Source organism: Meriones unguiculatus (genome assembly GCF_030254825.1).
Source record: "Meriones unguiculatus strain TT.TT164.6M chromosome 13 unlocalized genomic scaffold, Bangor_MerUng_6.1 Chr13_unordered_Scaffold_41, whole genome shotgun sequence".
NCBI lineage: Eukaryota > Metazoa > Chordata > Mammalia > Rodentia > Muridae > Meriones > Meriones unguiculatus.
Window position 1 is genome coordinate 1,426,838 of NW_026843650.1, and position 17,848 is coordinate 1,444,685.

The 17,848-nt window shown below is 41.7% G+C and overlaps 1 long non-coding RNA gene and 1 pseudogene across 1 annotated transcript; both read left to right on the forward strand.

Annotated features, from left to right (window-relative positions):
• Window positions 1-94: 94 nt before the first annotated feature.
• LOC110544887 (zinc finger protein 394-like) lies at window positions 95-607 on the forward strand (annotated as a pseudogene).
• Window positions 608-609: 2 nt separating this feature from the next.
• Window positions 610-16,573, forward strand: LOC132651243 (uncharacterized). Its single transcript, XR_009589034.1, has 8 exons — window positions 610-628; window positions 1,035-1,161; window positions 1,465-1,943; window positions 2,559-2,666; window positions 3,548-3,638; window positions 5,636-5,683; window positions 11,961-12,106; window positions 16,309-16,573. It is a non-coding gene; the product is annotated as an uncharacterized LOC132651243 (long non-coding RNA).
• The last annotated feature ends 1,275 nt before the right edge of the window (window positions 16,574-17,848 follow it).

Genomic DNA, 17,848 nt, shown 5'->3' on the forward strand with positions numbered 1-17,848 from the left:
GCCTACAAATCCCAGAATGTCGTGCGCGATGTTTCCAGCATCATAAACGCTGAGAGGCGGAGATGCCACTTAGTCGTCCAGGGCGCATAGAGAGACCTTGGACGGGCGCCGCCTCTCTATCTCTCTGTTCAGGGTCGGCTTGGGTTGATGACGCACGTCCGGCCTGGTTTGTTTTCCTGTCCAGGATTGTGAGCTGTTGTGGTGGTGTTTTGGGGGAGACGTGGCCGCGCGCCCCGCTTTCCGGAAATCTCATCGGGGTCTCGGGGTCCCGGAGGCTGCGATGGCGGCGGCCTGCGCGATGGTGCTGGCACTGAAAGCAGAAGCGGAGGAGGAAGAGAAGGACCCCGGGGACTGGCGGGACCCCGACACCTCCCGGAGACGCTTCCGGCGGCTGCGCCCCGGGGAGGTGTCCGGCCCGGAGGAGGCGCTGAGCCGCCGGCGGGAGCTGTGCCGCCGCTGGCTGCGGCCCGAGCTGCGCTCCAAGGAGCAGATGCTGGAGCTGCTGGTCCTCGAGCAGTTCCTCAGCCTCCTCGCGCGCCGGCTGCGGGACCCTGTGCGCCACCGGCGCCCCGAGAGCGGGGAGGAGGCAGCGGCCTAGGAGCGCGCCCTGCATCCAGTCTCCCCGCAGGTGAGGACCCCCCAAACCCCGAGACCGCAGGCGAATGAATTTTCCCACCGCCCTATCAAGGGCTCCGAGAAGGAAGGGCGCATTTTGGGGTGTCAGGGTTGGAAAAGAGCCACAGTGCAGGGCCAGGACGGTGCAGCAGGGGTGGGGCTGGTCCCCTTGTTTCCCAATTAGCAGTGAGGAGGTGGTGGACGCTGGTGCTCCCCTTGTCTCCATTCCGCACATTCAGCCCAGTCAAAGCTGCCGGGAGATGCTGGCTAGCTCAGGCTAGTCCCGAAGCCGTGTTTCAGGGGTCCCTGAGTCCAGTCGAGGTGACGTGGGTCGCTTTGTTATCCTGCCACTCGGCTCACCAGCTCCTTGCTACTCAGCAGAGAAAGCGAGCACTAACTGAGGTCTTGCGCCCCTCCAGGGCACCCCGACTTTCAAGGCCGAGGCTGAATGTCCGACCCAGGGAGAATGGCAGCAGCTGGCCGTGGATCCCCAGAACGGCTCGTGCAAAGAGAGCGCGGAGGACTAAGGGAGCACGACGGTGCCGGGTGAGTGAGGCTCCTCTCTGACGCCCTGTGGTCCGCATGGCTCTGGTGAGCCAGGGTCTCCTCCTGGATGCTGTGATAAAGCATCCTTCCCAGAATACCCCAGTTCTTGTCCTGCCTCTGGAACCCCTCTTCTTCCCAGAATCCCCCAGTTCCCATCCCCCCCCACCTCCCTCTCCCTAAGCGCCCAGGGGAACAGTTCTTATAGATTGATCTCCTGACCCCACCGAGACCTTGGGTTCTAACACTGACATTGGAGTCCCAGGCTGGGCCCATTCTCTCTCTGCTCACATTCTCCCGTTTCAGGCCTGGAGAACCAAGCTACCTGAAACCTAACCTGATCCCAAAGCAGTAGGAGGACTACAAGGGGGCACCAAGCCTGTCCAGGCCTGGGTACAAGGCGCGCCCCCCCTCCCCCTGGGGATGGACTTCGAAAGGGAAGAGAAACCACCTAAAGATGCTGTTCTGCCACCGCCACAGCCCCAGGGTGCTCCAGGAGAGTCAGGGCACACAGCCACCTCTTGCGTCCCTTGTGCGCCCAAGGAGGAAGGGCTTTGGAGAAGTGGAGAGCCAGACGCACGGCCACTTCATAAGTCCTCTGCAGAGCCAAGGAGGAGGGGCTTTGGAGAAGTGACAACCTTGAGGAGTTTGCCACCACTCCTGCCCTTGCTCAGGATCAGCCGCGCCACTTTTGTGAAGTAGCCCCCACTGGAGAACAAGTTTGCTATGGCGAGTGGATTCCAGTTCATCTCCTCTGTCTGCTACTTTGAGTCTGGAAATGACTGGTGAGCCATGCTAATCTCTCTTCCCTTTCTTCCTCTACTTCCTCCTTCATCTCTTCATCTCTGTCCTTCCCTTTCCAGCCCCCGACTCTTCTTAATTCATGTAGGAAGCATTTTCTCCTGACTGCCTTGGAGCAGTTGACTCTATGTTTGCAGAGAGGTTGTAGGTGGACTGGACCTTACTGTGGTCACAGATGTAGTCCCTGAATGTGAGCTGTACATCAGTCCCTCAGGCCAGTGTGGTGCACAGGCCTGAAATTCTAGCTTGATTTTGAGACCTGTGTGGGGTTCACAGCAATTCAGAGACAGCCTGAACTGTGTATAGGAAGCTCTTCCCTGACAGGGCAAGCCAGCCTTCAGCAGGAGCAGCTGTGCACTGTAGGGAGCCCATGAAAATACTCAAGCTTAAGTCAAAGGACAGCCTTATAACTTTAAAAGTGATGGTGCGTACATGAGTTACCTTTATAAATGTAGCTAATGTCTGTCGATTTCAGAATTGAAGTGGTTTTTATAAACATATAGATCAGTTTTATTTGGAGGGGGTTTATGGGGCAGCTTGGAAAATGCTGCTATTTTTGTCTGTGAGGACAGTGTAAACTAGGTTTTTTCCTTCCTCAGGTGGGTGAGCAAGCACATTAAGAAGCCGATTCGCTCCACAGTCTTCAGCTTGGGCTGGCACCTCAACAACATTTGGCTGGCTGCAGGGTCATGTGACTTCAAATGCAGGTGAGGATAAATGGGCACTGCCTGTTGCTCAGCACTGACAGGTACCCGTTGGGCTTCTTTATTTGCAAAGTACAGTACCCTCTGAGCAGCTCGGTGATAAAGGGAACTTCCTAGTCTAGAAAAGGAGCTGGGGCTGGGATGTGGCTCAGCAGGAGGAGAACTTGCTGAGCTTCTCTCTCCTGTATCCTTCTTCTTCCCCTTTCCCTTACTTCTCCATTCCCTCTCTCTACTCTCTCCCTTTCCTGCTCCCTTCCCCTTTCTCCTTTCTCCCTCCCCCTCCTCCCTCCTCTCTCCTCTCTCTCTCCCTTCCTCTCTACTTCTTTCTCCCTGTCTCTCTCCCCCTCTCTCCCTCTCTTTTCTCCCTTTCCCTCTCTCTCACTCCCTCTCTCCCAGTCTCTCCTTTCCTGTCTCTCTTCCTCTCTCCCTCCCTTTCTCTCCTTCTCTCTCTCTCCATCCCTCTCCCTCCCTCTCTACCTCCCTCCTTTTTCCTCTCCCTCTCCTCTGACACCAGATGGCTGTGAGTGCTGGGACTCGAACTCTGGACCTCTGGAAGAGCAGCCAGCACTCTCAACCTCTGAGCCATCCCTGAAGCCACCCTGACCTTGAACTTGTAGCCTTCTGGCCTCCACTTTCAGGTGGCTAGGGCTCCACGCAAGCATCAGTACCCAGTGTATGGCTTTGGGGATCTGGCGAGGGCCTGATGTAGTCTTACTAGCTGGGCCACATCCCAGGTGAGTGAGCCCTCCCACTCTAGGACAGGATCTTGTCGTGTGGCCCTGAGGGATTGGGAGCCTAGTGCACCCTGAGCCATCTGTCTGTGCAGGGCTTGGGAGAATGGCCTCACTCCCTCCATAGACATCATGGTCTTGCTCTTCTTTTAGCCAGGTGTCCATTTACGAGGTGGACCAACAGGACTGTCGCAAATTCTGTACCACTGGCATCAACGGGGCCATGATGATCTGGGATTTCAAGGTATGTCTCTCCAGTGGCAGTTGGCAGCGCTGGGGTGCAGCCCGGGCCATGCATGAACTATCCACTGAGCCGCCCTGCCACAGTGCCTGCTAGAATTGCTGACCCCAGAGTCCCTAAGACAAGGGGAGCACAGCCACCGGCAGGTGGGCGGGTGGTGGCTCCGAGCCACCCTCGTCCTCAGGAAAGCTTGGTGCTATGTTGAAGCCAGCAGTCCACACAGCTGTGCACAGACACAGCTTCACAGTTTACACAGTTGGCCGTGGGCTCAGTCCTAGAATGCCCAGGATTGGGAGGCTGATGCAGAGGGATTGCTCTGAGCTTGGTGCCAGCCTGAGCTAGATGATACAACCTTACCCACACACACACCAAAAAATAATGCAATGAGCCGAGAAGATAGAACATGCATGCACACACATGCACACGTGCACATGCAACAAGTGTGATAATACAAAAAGTAGTATAGGGCCTGGAGTGATGGCTCAGCAGTTAAAGAGCACTCGCCTATGCCTCAGGATTTGGTTCGAGACACCCCTTTGGCAGCTCACGACCAGGTCCATGGAACCTGATGCTCTTCCACAGACAACAGGCACACATGTGGTGTGTACAAAAATAGGTACATACATACATACATACACATAAATTAGCCGGGTGGTGTAGCACACCTGTGACCCCAGTACTCTGGAAGGCGGAGGCAGGGGCATCTCTGTGAGTTCAAGGCCAGTCTGGTCTACAGAGTAAGTCCAGGACAGCCAGGGCTGTGTAGAAAGACCCTGTCTCAAAAAAAACAAAACAGCAAAATGACATAAATACATAAATAAATCCTGAAATAAAGGTCCAGACTTAGGGACACATGTCTTTAATTCCAGGAGTCAGATGAGGATTGGTCTCCGTGGAGTTGGAGGCAGCCTGGTACAGAATTCCAGGCCAGCCAGGGCCAGGCAGTGAGGGGAAGAAGAAGTGGGAAGAAAGGGAGGAACGAAGGGAGGAGGGAAGGAAGGAATGGAGGGAGGGAAGGAAGGAAAAAGGGAGGAAGGGAGGGAAGAAGGAAGGCTGTGCAGCCGGAAGTGATGTGAGCTCTTGGGGAAGGAGATTCCATGCCCCGAGACCGGGGAGTACAGCAGTGTGGCAGAGAGCCAAGGTCTCCAGGGCTGATAGCTCTGCTTTTTCCAGGCCCTGGAGTCATCCATTTAGGGCCTCCACAGCCACACGCACTAGGACCGGGGCTACTTAAATGAAGTAACATGTCTTGGACATAGTAATATTCACTTAATAAAATACATACTTTAAATATTCAAATTGTATGAGCAGGGACAGCAGAGAAACCAGCAAAATAGCAGCTGGTCCATTATTACAGTGAGTAATTTTATTATGGATGAGAGAGGTAAAATGTTCAGAGACACCTGGAAGAGTTTAGAACAGAGAGAAAAAGAAGCAGATTTGATATGACCAAGACTGTCTCAAAGAAAATAAAGAATATTAGGAGAAAAGTAGAGGTAGCTTAGACAGAGAAAAAGTATCCTTTCATCAATGCACAGGCTGGACCTAGGGCCCCCCCCTCACTTAAGTAGCGGGTGTGCAGCTTGGTCAACATGTGGGTCCCTTAAGAATTAGACTGAGAGCTTTCACTGACTGTTGCTTGCCCTTAGTTCCCTTTCCCCTAGCCGGGGTATCTTGACTGTCCTTATTGAGAGAGCATGCTCTTAGTCCTGCCTCATGTGATATGTCAGGGTGGGTTGGTACACATAGTAAACCTCTCTGAAGAGAATGAGGTCATGGGGGAGGGAATAATGATGGTGGGACTGTGAGGAGAGAAGGGATGGGTGCCTGTGATGAAGATATGAAATTAATTAATTAATTGGTGGAAAGAAAGACAGGGTAATTTCTAGAATATTTAGAAAATTAGGATAGTGCAGAAAGAGATGAGGCTGTTTGGGAAGGGACAGGAATCTACATGGGTGTTTTGAGGTGTATAACGAGTACATTTACTCCCCGTTCAGGCATCCCGGAAGCCATCATGGGTGTTAATATCCTGATAGGAGCCACAGGTCAGTAGAGAGCAGTATGTTCCTTTTGTCACAGCAAGAAAAATGGTTATTTTGCTGGACAAGGACTCTTTCACTAATTCTGGATGAATGCTGTTTTTGGTATGTGTGTTTGTTTGTCTGTTTTTGTTGTTGTTTGTTTCTAATCACCGAAATTCCTTTGATACTGCATGTTGAGCAGGTCCAGGACTGACATTTTTAAATAATTGCACTTCCTGGGACCTAACAAGTTTAAACTATTAGGAAAGGCTGTTTACACTCTTCACACCTATTATGTCCTTTTAAAAAGTAATGGGTTTAGTTATTACATGCCACTATAGAGATTTCCTTCTGATGTGTTTTTATTTCCCTGTACTCAAATATGTCATATTTTTAAAATCATAATTATTTGGCAGAATATCTTTATGAAGAACCTAACAGTCTGGTAGAATTTTGCTATCTTAATGAGAACTGTGTAATTACATGTATTAATGAAATTACACACTTCAAGAAAGCAAAAATTATTAGTATAACCAAATACAATCATTTTAAAGACAGGCATTCTAATTTTGAATGATTTGTCCGTGATTATTATATGTCCAAGGTATACTACATTTCTTTATTAGGAAACTTACAGAGTATCTCCCCTGTTTCAGTTACAATTCTTTGTTTCTCTAGGATTAATATATAAAATTTACTGTATGCTAATAAGCATGTGCACTCCTTTCCACTCTTCCAAGCTTTCTGACTTCTCTGTGCATGAAGCTTTCTGACAATATCTAAGTAAAGCACATTCATCTTTAAAATATTCTATGATTTTTGCATGTGTTAGATGCCAAGGTTCACAGTTTTAATGATTTTACGTGCTGCCTTTTTTCACCTGGGCCTTTAAGAGGAATTGATAATCTTTGGAGATGAATATAAATTTCATGATATTTTTACATTACTGTCTTTTAAATATTATTATTATTATGGTTTATTTCAATTTATTTAAATTGTATTGTGGCTGTGGCCCCCTCTCTTATCTCCCAATCCCACCCTCCTTCCCTCTTCTCCCCCTACACCCCTCCTCTAGTCCTCCCCTTTTATTTGACCCTATACAAGTATTCCTCCTATTTGACCCTATATAAGTGTTCCTCCTATTGTTACGCTGATATCATTACAGTTATCTATCCTTCTATCTAACATCTATCCTCTGTCGTCTATATCATATGTCTGTTACACATACATACACACACAGTTTTGAATGTTATTTCTTTGAAACAAATGTGGTTCAAATTTTTTTTAAAAAAATCAATGTCTTAAAGTCAAAATTTGAAATGCATGTGTCCCTTTGTCACATGGCTTGAGCCTTGGAATGTTGACATCACAGTGGTTTCTCCCCCTGACTACTACAGAATGTTACACTTCAGTGGTTCATCTACAAACTGCTGTAGCCATTTTGGCTAGTGCCAGGAAAGAAAAGGATAATTTTGTGCCCAGTGAAAGGTTCTCCATTCCAGGCTCCACTGTAAAGGTATTTTAAAATGATCATTATGATTTCCATGCTAGACTAATGGTTTCAGGAAGTGTTTTGTCTTGATTTCTCTAGAACCTGTGATCTAATTCTTAACAGTTGTTTCATGAAAAGCTACTCCTGTTAGCAATAGTCAGTACCATTCCCCCAAAGAAACAAAGTTATCATGACAGGTATGCTCTGAGCTATTATACAAGACAATAATATCTATGTATCTTCAAAACTATATGCCCCAGATAGGAGAGATTATTTTCTCTTTCATCTAGTTGTTTTACCTACTATGCCAACAAAGTTTTGTTGGAAAGTGCTCAGATTTCAGTCCCAACTTCTGGTTTCAAACATATATTTCTCAATATGTGAACACTGATTCTGCTAGATAAGAATGACTTTGTAGACATACTCATTTATTTTTTTTGAGCTTTCATTTTTTTTGAATTTTATTTTTTTCTTATCAGTTATATTTTATTAACTCTGTATCCCAGCCATGTCCCGATCCCTCATTCCCTTCTAGTCCCTTCCTCCCTCCCTCATCTCCACCCCTGCCCCTTTCCAAATCCACTGATAGGGGGGGACCTCCTCCCCATTCATCTGATCCTGTTTTATCAGGTATCTTCAGGACTGGCTGCAAAGCCCTCCTCTGTGGCCTAACAGGACTGCTCCTCCCTTGGGGGGTGGGTTGTCCAAAGAGCCAGTCATTGAGTTCCTGTTAGAAATAGTCCTTGTTCCCCTCACTTTGGGAAACCAATTGGTTACTGAGCTACCACAGGCTACATCTGAGTGGAGGGTCTAAGTTGTATCCATACATGGTCCTTGGTTGAATGTCAGTCTCAGAAAAGACCCTGTGCCCAGATATATTTGGTCCTTGTGGAGCTCCTATCCTTTCCCCATCAGACTAACTCCCCTTCTTTCTTATGATTCCCTATACTCTGTCAAAGGTTTGGTCATGAGTTTTTGCTTTGAAAACACTGCTAGTTAGAGTCTTTCAGATGCGCTCAGTAGACTCCTGTCATACGTTCAATGCACCTCCCATCTGTCTTTCTAAACAAGGATTGATCATCTTACCCCATTGTCCGCTCTCTTGATTATCTTTTTTAGGTGTATAGATTTCATTATGTTTATCATAGCTTATAGGTCTATATAAGTGAGTATATACCATGTTTGTCTTTCTCCTTCTGGGATATTTCACTCAGAATGATCTTTTCTAGATCCCACCATTTGCCTGCAAATTTCATGATTTCCTCCTTTTTGATTGCTGAGTAGTATTCCATTGTGTAAAAATACCACAATTTCTGTACCCATTCCTCTATTGATGGACATCTGGGTTGTTTCCAGGTTCTGGCTATTACAAATAAAGCTGCTATAAACATGGTTAAGCAACTATCTCTTTTGTGTACTTGAGTGAACTTTGGGTATATACCTAGGAGTGGTATAGCTGGGTCTTGAGGAAGCACTATTCCTATTTGTCTCAGAAAGCGCCAGATAGCTTTCCAGAGTGGTTGTACCAGTTTACATTCCCACCAGCAGTGGAGGAGGGTTCCCCTTTCTCCACAACCTCTCCAGCATGTGTTGTCGCTTGAGTTTTTCATCTTGGCCATTCTGATGTGTGTAAGGTGATATCTCAGGGTCGTTTTGATTTGCATTTCCCTGATGGCTAATGAGGATGAGCATTTCTTTAAGTGTTTCTCTGCCATTCGATATTCCTCTGTCGAGAATTCTCTGTTTAGTTCTGTTCCGCATTTTTTAATTCGGTTACTTGGTTTGCTCTTTTTCTGCTTCTTTAGTTCTTTGTATATACTGGAAATTAGTCCTCTGTCAGATAAAGGGTTAGTGAAGATTCTTTCCCAATCTGTAGGCAGTCGTTTTGTTTTGATGTCAGTGTCCTTTGCTTTACAGAAACTTTTCAGTTTCATGAGGTCCCATTTATTGATTGTTGCTGTTAGAGCCTGTGCTGTTGGTGTTCTGTTCGGGAAGTTGTCTCCTGTGCTAGTGAGGTCTAGGCTGTTCCCCACTTTTTTTTCCAATTGATTTAGAGTATCTGGTTTTATGTTGAGGTCCTTGATCCACTTTGACTTTAGTTTTGTGCAGGGTGATAAATATAGATCTATTTTCATTTTTCTGCATGTAGACATCCAGTTGGTCCAGCACCATTTGCTGAAAATGCTGTCTTTTTTCCATTGAATGGATTTGGCTTCTTTGTCAAATATCGAGTATTCATAGGTGTGTGGGTTTATTTCTGGGTCTTCTATGCGGTTCCATTGATCCTCCTTTCTGTTTCTATGCCAATACCATGCAGTTTTTATTACTGTTGCCCTGTAGTACAGCTTGAGATCAGGGATGGAGATAACCTCCAGATGATCTGTTGTTGTACAGGATCATTTTGGAGATTCTGGGTTTTTGTTTCTCCATATGAAGCTGAGAATCTTTTTTTCAAGGTCTGTAAAGAATTGAGTTGGTATTTCGATGGGAATTGCATTGAATCTGTAGATTGCTTTTGGCAGTATGGCCATTTTCACAATGTTAATCCTACCAATCCATGAGCACAGGAGATCTTTCCATCTTCTGATATCTTCTTCGATTTCTTTCTTCAGAGACTTGAAGTTTTTTTCAAACAGGTCTTTCACTTGCTTGGTAAGAGTCACACCAAGGTACTTTATGTTATTAGTGGCTATTGTGAAAGGTGTTGTTTCCCTAATTTCTTTCTCAGCCTTTTTGTTTTTGGTATATAGGAGGGCTTCTGATTTTTTTGAGTTGATTTTGTATCCTGCCACTTTGCTGAAGGTGTTTATCAGCTGAAGGAGTTCTCTGGTTGAATTTTTGGGGTCGCTCATGTATTTTTGGGATCATCTGCAAATAGTGACACTTTGACCTCTTCCTTTCCGATTTGTATCCCCTTGATCTCCTTTAGTTGTCTTATTGCTCTGGCTAGGATTTCAAGTACTATGTTGAAGAGATATGGAGACAATGGGCAGCCTTGTCTTGTCCCTGATTTCAGTGGGATTGATTTAAGTTTCTCTCCATTCAGTTTGATGTTAGCTATAGGCTTGCTGTATATTGCCTTTACTATCTTTAGGTATGTGCCTTGTATCCCTGACCTCTCCAAGACTTTAAACATGAATGGGTGTTGGACTTTGTCAAATGCTTATTTGGCATCTAAGGAGATGATCATGTGGTTTTTCTCCTTCAGTTTGTTTATGTAGTGGATTACATTGATGGATTTCCATATGTTGAACCACCCTTGTATGCCTGGGATGAAGCCTACTTGGTCATGGTGGATGATATCTTTGATATGTTCTTGGATTCGGTTTGCAAGTATTTATTGAGTATTTTTGCGTCAATGTTCATAAGAGAGATAGGCCTGAAGTTCTCTTTTTTTTTTTTTTTTTTTTGTTGGATCTTTGTGTGGTTTAGGTATCAAGGTGACTGTGGCTTCATAGAATGAGTTTGGTAGTGTTCCTTCTGTTTCTATTTTGTGGAATAGCTTGAGTTGGAATAGCTTGGAGTTAGCACTTTTTTGAAGGTCTGGTAGAATTCTGCGCTGAAGCCATCTGGTCCAGGGCTTTTTTTGGAGGGGAGACTGTTAATGACTGCTTCAATTTCCTTGGGAGATATAGGGCTATTTAGTCTTTCTACCTGATCTTGACTTAGTTTTGGTAGATGGAATCTTTCAAGAAAATTGTCCGTTTCATTTAGATTTTCAAATTTTGTGGCATATAGGCTTTTGTAGTATGACCTAATAATTGTTTGGATTTCCTCAGTGTCTGTGGTTATGTCCCCATTTTCATTTCTGATTTTGCTGATTTGGATAGTTTCTCTCTGCTTTTGACATACTCATTTAATTTTAATTTTATCATGAAACTGCGTTGGCAATATTTTATAAAATACCTTTACATTATTGGTGGATACATTTGATGACAACCTTGGCTGATGTTTCTGTTCGACTGTTCAATTCACAGGGATCTTTACTCCTTCCCAAATAAAAACTATGGCTTGTCAGTACATATTCCTTGAATGAAATAAAATGATTTAGGCATAGTAGTATTTACTTAATAAAATATATACCTTAAATATTCTAACTGTATGAGCAGGAACAGTAGACAAACCAGTAAAATAGTAGCCACTCCATTATTACAGGAATTAATTTTATTATGGGTCAGAGAGGAAAAATGTTCAGAGGCACCTGGAATAGTTCATAGCACAGAGAAAAAGAAGCAGACTTGAAATGACCAAGACTGTCTAGAAGAGAATGGAGATTAGGAGAAAAGTAGAGATAGCTTAGACAGAGACAAACTTTGCTTTCATAAATGCACAGGCTGGACCTAGGTCCACCTATACATATGTAGCAGATGTGCATCTTGGTCAGCATGTTGGTCCCCTAACAATTGGACTGAGGGCTGTCTCTGACTCTGTTGCTTGCCCTTAGTTTCCTTTCCCCTAGCTGGGTTGTCTTGCCTGTCCTTAGTGAGAGAGGAAGGAAGCTTTTATTCCTACCTCATGTGATGTGTCAGGGTGGGTTGTTAAACACAGTGAGCCTCTCAGAAGAGAAAGAGGGAATGGGGGAGAGGAGAATGATGGTGGGACTGTGAGGAGAGAAGGAACGGGGCCTGGGATGAAGATGTGAAATTTATAACTAAATTAATTTGTGTAAAAAAAAAAAAAAGTCAGGGTATTTCTAGACTATTCAGGAAATTAGGATAGTACAGAAAGAGATGAGGCTCTTTGGGAAGACACAAGAATCTAGACATGTGTTTTGAGATGTATAACAAGTCCATTTACTTCCCCTTCAAGGCACCTGGAGGCCACCATGGGTGTTGGTATCCTGATAGGAGCTAGATGTCAATAAAGAGCCATATGTCCCCTTTGTCGGAGCAAGGAAAATGGCTGTTTTGCTGGACCAGAACTTTTGCACAGATTCTTGATGGATGCTGTTTTTGGTATGTGTGTGTGTTTGTTTTTTTCTTGTTTCTTTCTAATCACCAGAATTCCTTCGAAAATGCATGTTGAGCAGGCCCAGGACTGGCATTTTTGGATATTTGCACTCCGTGGGACCTAAATAGTTTATACTATTAGGAAAGCCTGATTACTTTCTTTACACATATTTATTACTATTTTAAAAATAATGGGGTTAGTAACCACGTGGCACTATGGAGATTTCCTTCTGATGTGTTTTTATTTCCCATACTCAAATGTATCATTTTTAAAATCATAATTATTTGGCAGAATATCTTAATGAAGAACCTAACAGTCTGGTAGAGTTTTGCTATCTTGATTAGAAGTGTATAATTACACATATTAATGAAATTACACACTGTGCAGAAGGCAAAAATTATTACTATCAACAAAATACAATCATTTTAAAGACAGGCATTCTAATTTTGAATGATTTGTCCATGACTATTTTATGTCCAATGTAAACTACATTTCATTATTATGAAACTCTTATTTCAGTCACAATTCTTTGTTTCTCTAGGATTAATATATAAAATTTACTATATACTAGTAAGCATGTGCACTCCTCTCCACTCTTTAAAACTTTCTGACTTCTCTGTGCATGAAGCTTTCTGACCATATCTCAATAAAGCACATTCATCTTTAAAGTATTCTATGATTATTGCATGTGTTAGACTCCAAGGTTCACAGTCTTAATGATTTTGCATGCTACCTCATTTCACATGGACCTTTAACAGGTTAAAGAATTAGAAGTTGATAATCTTTGGAGATGAATATAATTTTCATGATTTTTTTTAACATTACTGACTTTTAGTATTCATTTTTATTATCATCATTACATTTTCTCAAATTCTATTGCAGTTGTGCCTCCCTCCCTCATCTCCTCCCAATCCCACTCTCTTCTCTTCTCCCCGTATGCCCCTCCCATAGTGCACTGATGGGGAAGGTCCTCCTCCCCTTCTATTTTACCCTAGTCTATCAAGTTTTATACAAGTATTCCTTTTTATTTTTGCACACATGTTATTACAGTTATCTGTCCTGCTATCTAACATCAATCATCTATCTATTATCTCTATCATATATCTTTTATACACACACATGCATATGGTTGTAAAAATGTCAGTCCAAACATGTGGTTCAAGAATTGTTCAAAATCAATGTTTTAAAGTCAACAGTTTCAAAGAATGAAATGCATGTCACGTTGTCAGTTATGGCTTGAGCCTTAGAATGTTGACATCACAGTGGTTTCTCCCCCTGACTACTACAGAATGTGTACACTTCAGTAGTTCATCTCTAAACTGCTGTAGCCATTTTTGCTTAGTACCAGAAAAGAAAAGCTTAATTTGCGCCCAATGAAAGGTTCTCCATTCCAGGCTCCACTGTAAAGGTGTTTTGAAATGACTATTATGGTTCTCATGATAGACTAATGGTTTCAGGAAGCATTATGTCTTGATTCATTCAGATTATGTAAACCCAGCTTCTTGAAAGCTACTCATATTACAATTTAGTACCATTCCCCAAAAGAAAGGAAAATACCTGAAGTACGCTTTGAGCTATAAAGGAGAAAGGTGTTTGTATATCTTCAAAACTGTATCTGATCAAGTTATGAGTGAGGACTCTTCTCTATACCATCTAATTATAGTACTCATCCTGACTACAAGTATTTGTTTTAAATTTGTGTCAGATTTCAACTTTAAAATCTCAAAAGCTCTCTGGTTTTCAGACTTTTATTGTTTCTGACATATTTTGTGTTCTTTGGCACCTAAATCTCAATATTTTGATATAGATTCAGACTAGACAAGAACTGTTTCCAAACATGTTCTTTTACTTTCAGTTCTGTTATGAAACTGAATTGGTACTATTTTTAACATACCTTTACATTACATACCTTTCATTTATGTGCATATTGAAAACCATTGACTGCTGTCTTTCTTTGACACTTTCATTCATTTCATTAAGTGCTTTCTAACTGAAATCTCTGGGGTTTCTGTATACATTCCTTAATATTAGCAGAGTAATGGTCACTTTTACAGATATATTTTAAATATTCAATTATATGATCTGGATAACAGGAAAAAAACACCAAATCTTAGATGATTACAGGAAAGAATTTCATTATGGATAAAAGAGGAAAAATGTTCAGAGGATTCTAGAAAAGTTCAGACCAGAGAGGAGAAAAATATACTTCATGTGACCAAGCTGTCTGGGAGAAAAGAAAGAATATTAAGATAGAAAAGTGGAGATAACTCAGACAAGTAAAGTAACTGATTTCATAAAGAGATAGAGAGTAATCCTAGAATATTTTGGGAGTTAGCAGAGTGTAGGCTTGTTTGGGAAGTGACAGGAATACATGTGTGAGTTCTGAAATGTATAACAAGTACTTTTACTCCCCTTCACTTGACCTGGAGGCCAGCATTATTGCTGATATCCTCATATCACAGGTTAGTGGAGTGCCGTATGTCCCTTTTGCCAGAGGCAAGGAAAATGACTTCTCTTGTTGTATAAGAACTGTCTGAAAAATTCTTGATGAATATTGTTTGTTATCTGGTGTGTTTGTTATTTTTGTTGTGTTTGTTTGTAACCCCATAAGTCTTTCTATACTCCATCTTGAGATGGACAAAGATGGCCATTTTTGGATATATGTGCTCCCTACTGACTAGTTTAAACCATTAGAAAAACCTGATTATTTTCTTCATGTCTATTTACATTCACTTACAAAGTAATGGATTTATTTAGTTATGGTGTTTCAGTGCCAATACATAGATGTATATCAGTATTTTTTTACTGCATTCCAATGATTCAGCCATTTGAAAGAATTATTGAGTAGAAAATCCTTATAAAATAAAATAAAATCTTTATATAAAGTATACAATTTGGTAGAATTTTTCTATCTCAGTACTCTAAAATTATACATATTAAACTACACAGTTTAGAGAAGGTACAGTTTACTATCAACAAAATTCAATCATTTAAAGAAATAGGCATTCTAATTTTACATGATCTGTTCATGATTATCATTTGTCTAAGGTATACTATATATTTAATCATGAGATTTACCGAGTATCTTCCAGGTTGTTTCAGTTACAATTTTATGTGTCTTTAGCCTTTACTATATACTAATAAGCAAGTATCCTCCTCTATAGACATCAGTGCTGTCTGACTTTCTTGTGCATGAAGCTTTCTGACTATCTCAGTAAAGCACATTCTCTTGTAAAACCTATGATTTTTACATCTGTTAGACTCTAAAGTTCACAGGGCTAATGACATCTCCATGCTGCCTTTTTCAGGTGGAACTTTGATAGGTTAAAAGCATTAGGAATTAATAAATGGGGATAAATATACATTTCACCATGTTTTGTACCAAGTATTTTGCCTCTTATTACACACATATTACATTAGAGTGAACAATGACATCCATGTTGCTACTCCAGTGACCAATTTTTAGGGGTCACCTACTTTGGCCTTCATTTAATGTTTGGCATCAATCTGTCTTTTTTTTGTGAATCACTCCAGTATTTGAGTATTTCTTTTTCTCTCCAATATGATGCTTTGCAATGTGCTTCCTGCTTTTATTTTTAAATCATGAATAATATTTGCAAACCTCATGAATAATGGATAGTCTTTATTACTCAAATTTTAAAAATGATTTTAGTTGAAATACAACTACTTTATTCACCCCCTTCTTCACTCTGAACAAGTGGTTCTCAACTTGTTGGTCCTGAACCTTTTGGAGATGACATATTTGATATCTTCCTATCAAAGACTTAGAACATAACATAACAGTAACAAAATTACAGTTATAAAATATCAATGAAATAATTTTATAATAATAAACCATAATAACCATAAAATATTATGGTTGTATTCTATGACATGAGTGACAGTATTAAAGTGTTAACCATTGATCTATATCCTACCAGCTATATTTCTTCCAACTTGAGTCTTCTCATGACTCTCAAGTTGATCACTTCTGGGGGACAAAAAAAAGCCTATTTCTCCAATCCATTCCCAATACTTCTCTTCCTAAGTGGCCTCTTCCTTTCTATTACATTTTAAGTATGTTTGTAGCTCAACAGAATCCTGCTTTGGGAATTGAGCCTGTGTTTTAAAACTATGCACCCTTTGAAATATAGTATGGATATCAGTCTTGTAATTATCTACTGAATATCTGTTCTGTTCGGTCGAGATCTATCCCAGGAGAATCCATATTGACCCACATGGATGCCTATGAGGAGTTCACCTCCGATGGAATATACTGAACCTTGCTATGCCAAGGCCACATGAAACTCAGAAAAGACAAAAGAAGAAAAAAAAAACTACATCTCTCCTTGTTCAATGATGTTTTGGTTGTGCCTAATAAACTGTGAGTATGTCCCTCATGCCTGCCATACTATTAGAGGCTACACTTTGATTAGGCTGTACTATACAGAAATAAAATAGTTTTTTATTTATGTTTTGCTTTATAATTCATTATTTCCCCATTTTATTTCTTATTACACATCATCCCATGTTCTTACTTGGTCTCTTTTAAAATCATAGCTTATTTTTTAATTAATTGTTGTTATACAAATATACATATATTAAGGTACATACACAGACACATTTGCATTGTCACATATGAGCATGGAGGTGTTTCCTGGGACCACATCACATATAATCTCCAGAGGCCATAATCATAGGCTTCATATTATTTTGAAAGGTATAAAATTGGTCCTGACCTCATCAAGTACATATTTTAAGGGGCATTCTCATAAGTATGTAAATAGATTTTAGGACAAACATCAATAAAACAGTCTACTCAGTTTGGGGGGTAAATTTTCTGGACATCAATGAGTAATATTCCTGAAGATCTACTTAATAAATTGTGAGAAAAATGAAGTGAAGGAGAGAGTTTTTCTATACATTATGGAGACAACCAAATGCATCCAATTTTCTCTCAACCCTGAGAGAAAACTCTCAACGCTCAACATTTTTCTTTTTCTGTAAGTTCCCACCCTAGAAAATGGTGACTTGGTGTCTGACCAATGCAGGCCTAAAATAAGTGAATGGCCTAGCTGTCTGTCCAATCTATCCATCTTTCTTGTCATTTCTACTCAGCTCCCCTTTACTCTGCAGTTTGAAATCCTTATTTTATTTTAAAAGATATTAATCAACTTATTTGAAATAAAAAAATACTTATAATTTTCCATTGATTTGTGAAACAGGTGAATTTCACTTTGACTTTTGAGGATAATGGAAACTAAAATGGGTGGTTTTCTTAAAATCTGTTCCCCTTACCTTTGGTTGAATTGCAAAAGCAGTTAAAACTGTTTTGAGATTATCATTTATATTATGAAAAGAGAATTATCAAGGTGATGAGATGATTGTCATTTTTTCCATTTTCAGTGCAGATTATTTCTATTCAGAAATATTACAATTAGAAGTTACAGGTTTTATTAAGTATTACTTCTGGGAGGGGGATCTAAGATTGCGGCAACCAGCATGCACCATATCTGAGGTGCACAGGATCTGAAACTCCGAAATTGGTGAGTGGAGTTGCTGATGAACCTAGAAAAATGACATCAAGGCTTCCAGGGAGAAAGGGGACTAACTGTGAACTGAGACAATTTAAATTCATGTCACCTGCGAACTCCTGGGACTTCACCAGGAACTTCTCTGCCGACTTCTCCTGGGGACTCAATTCCTAGGTGTTTCCCCTTATCCACCTCCCTACTCTCTCCTTGGCA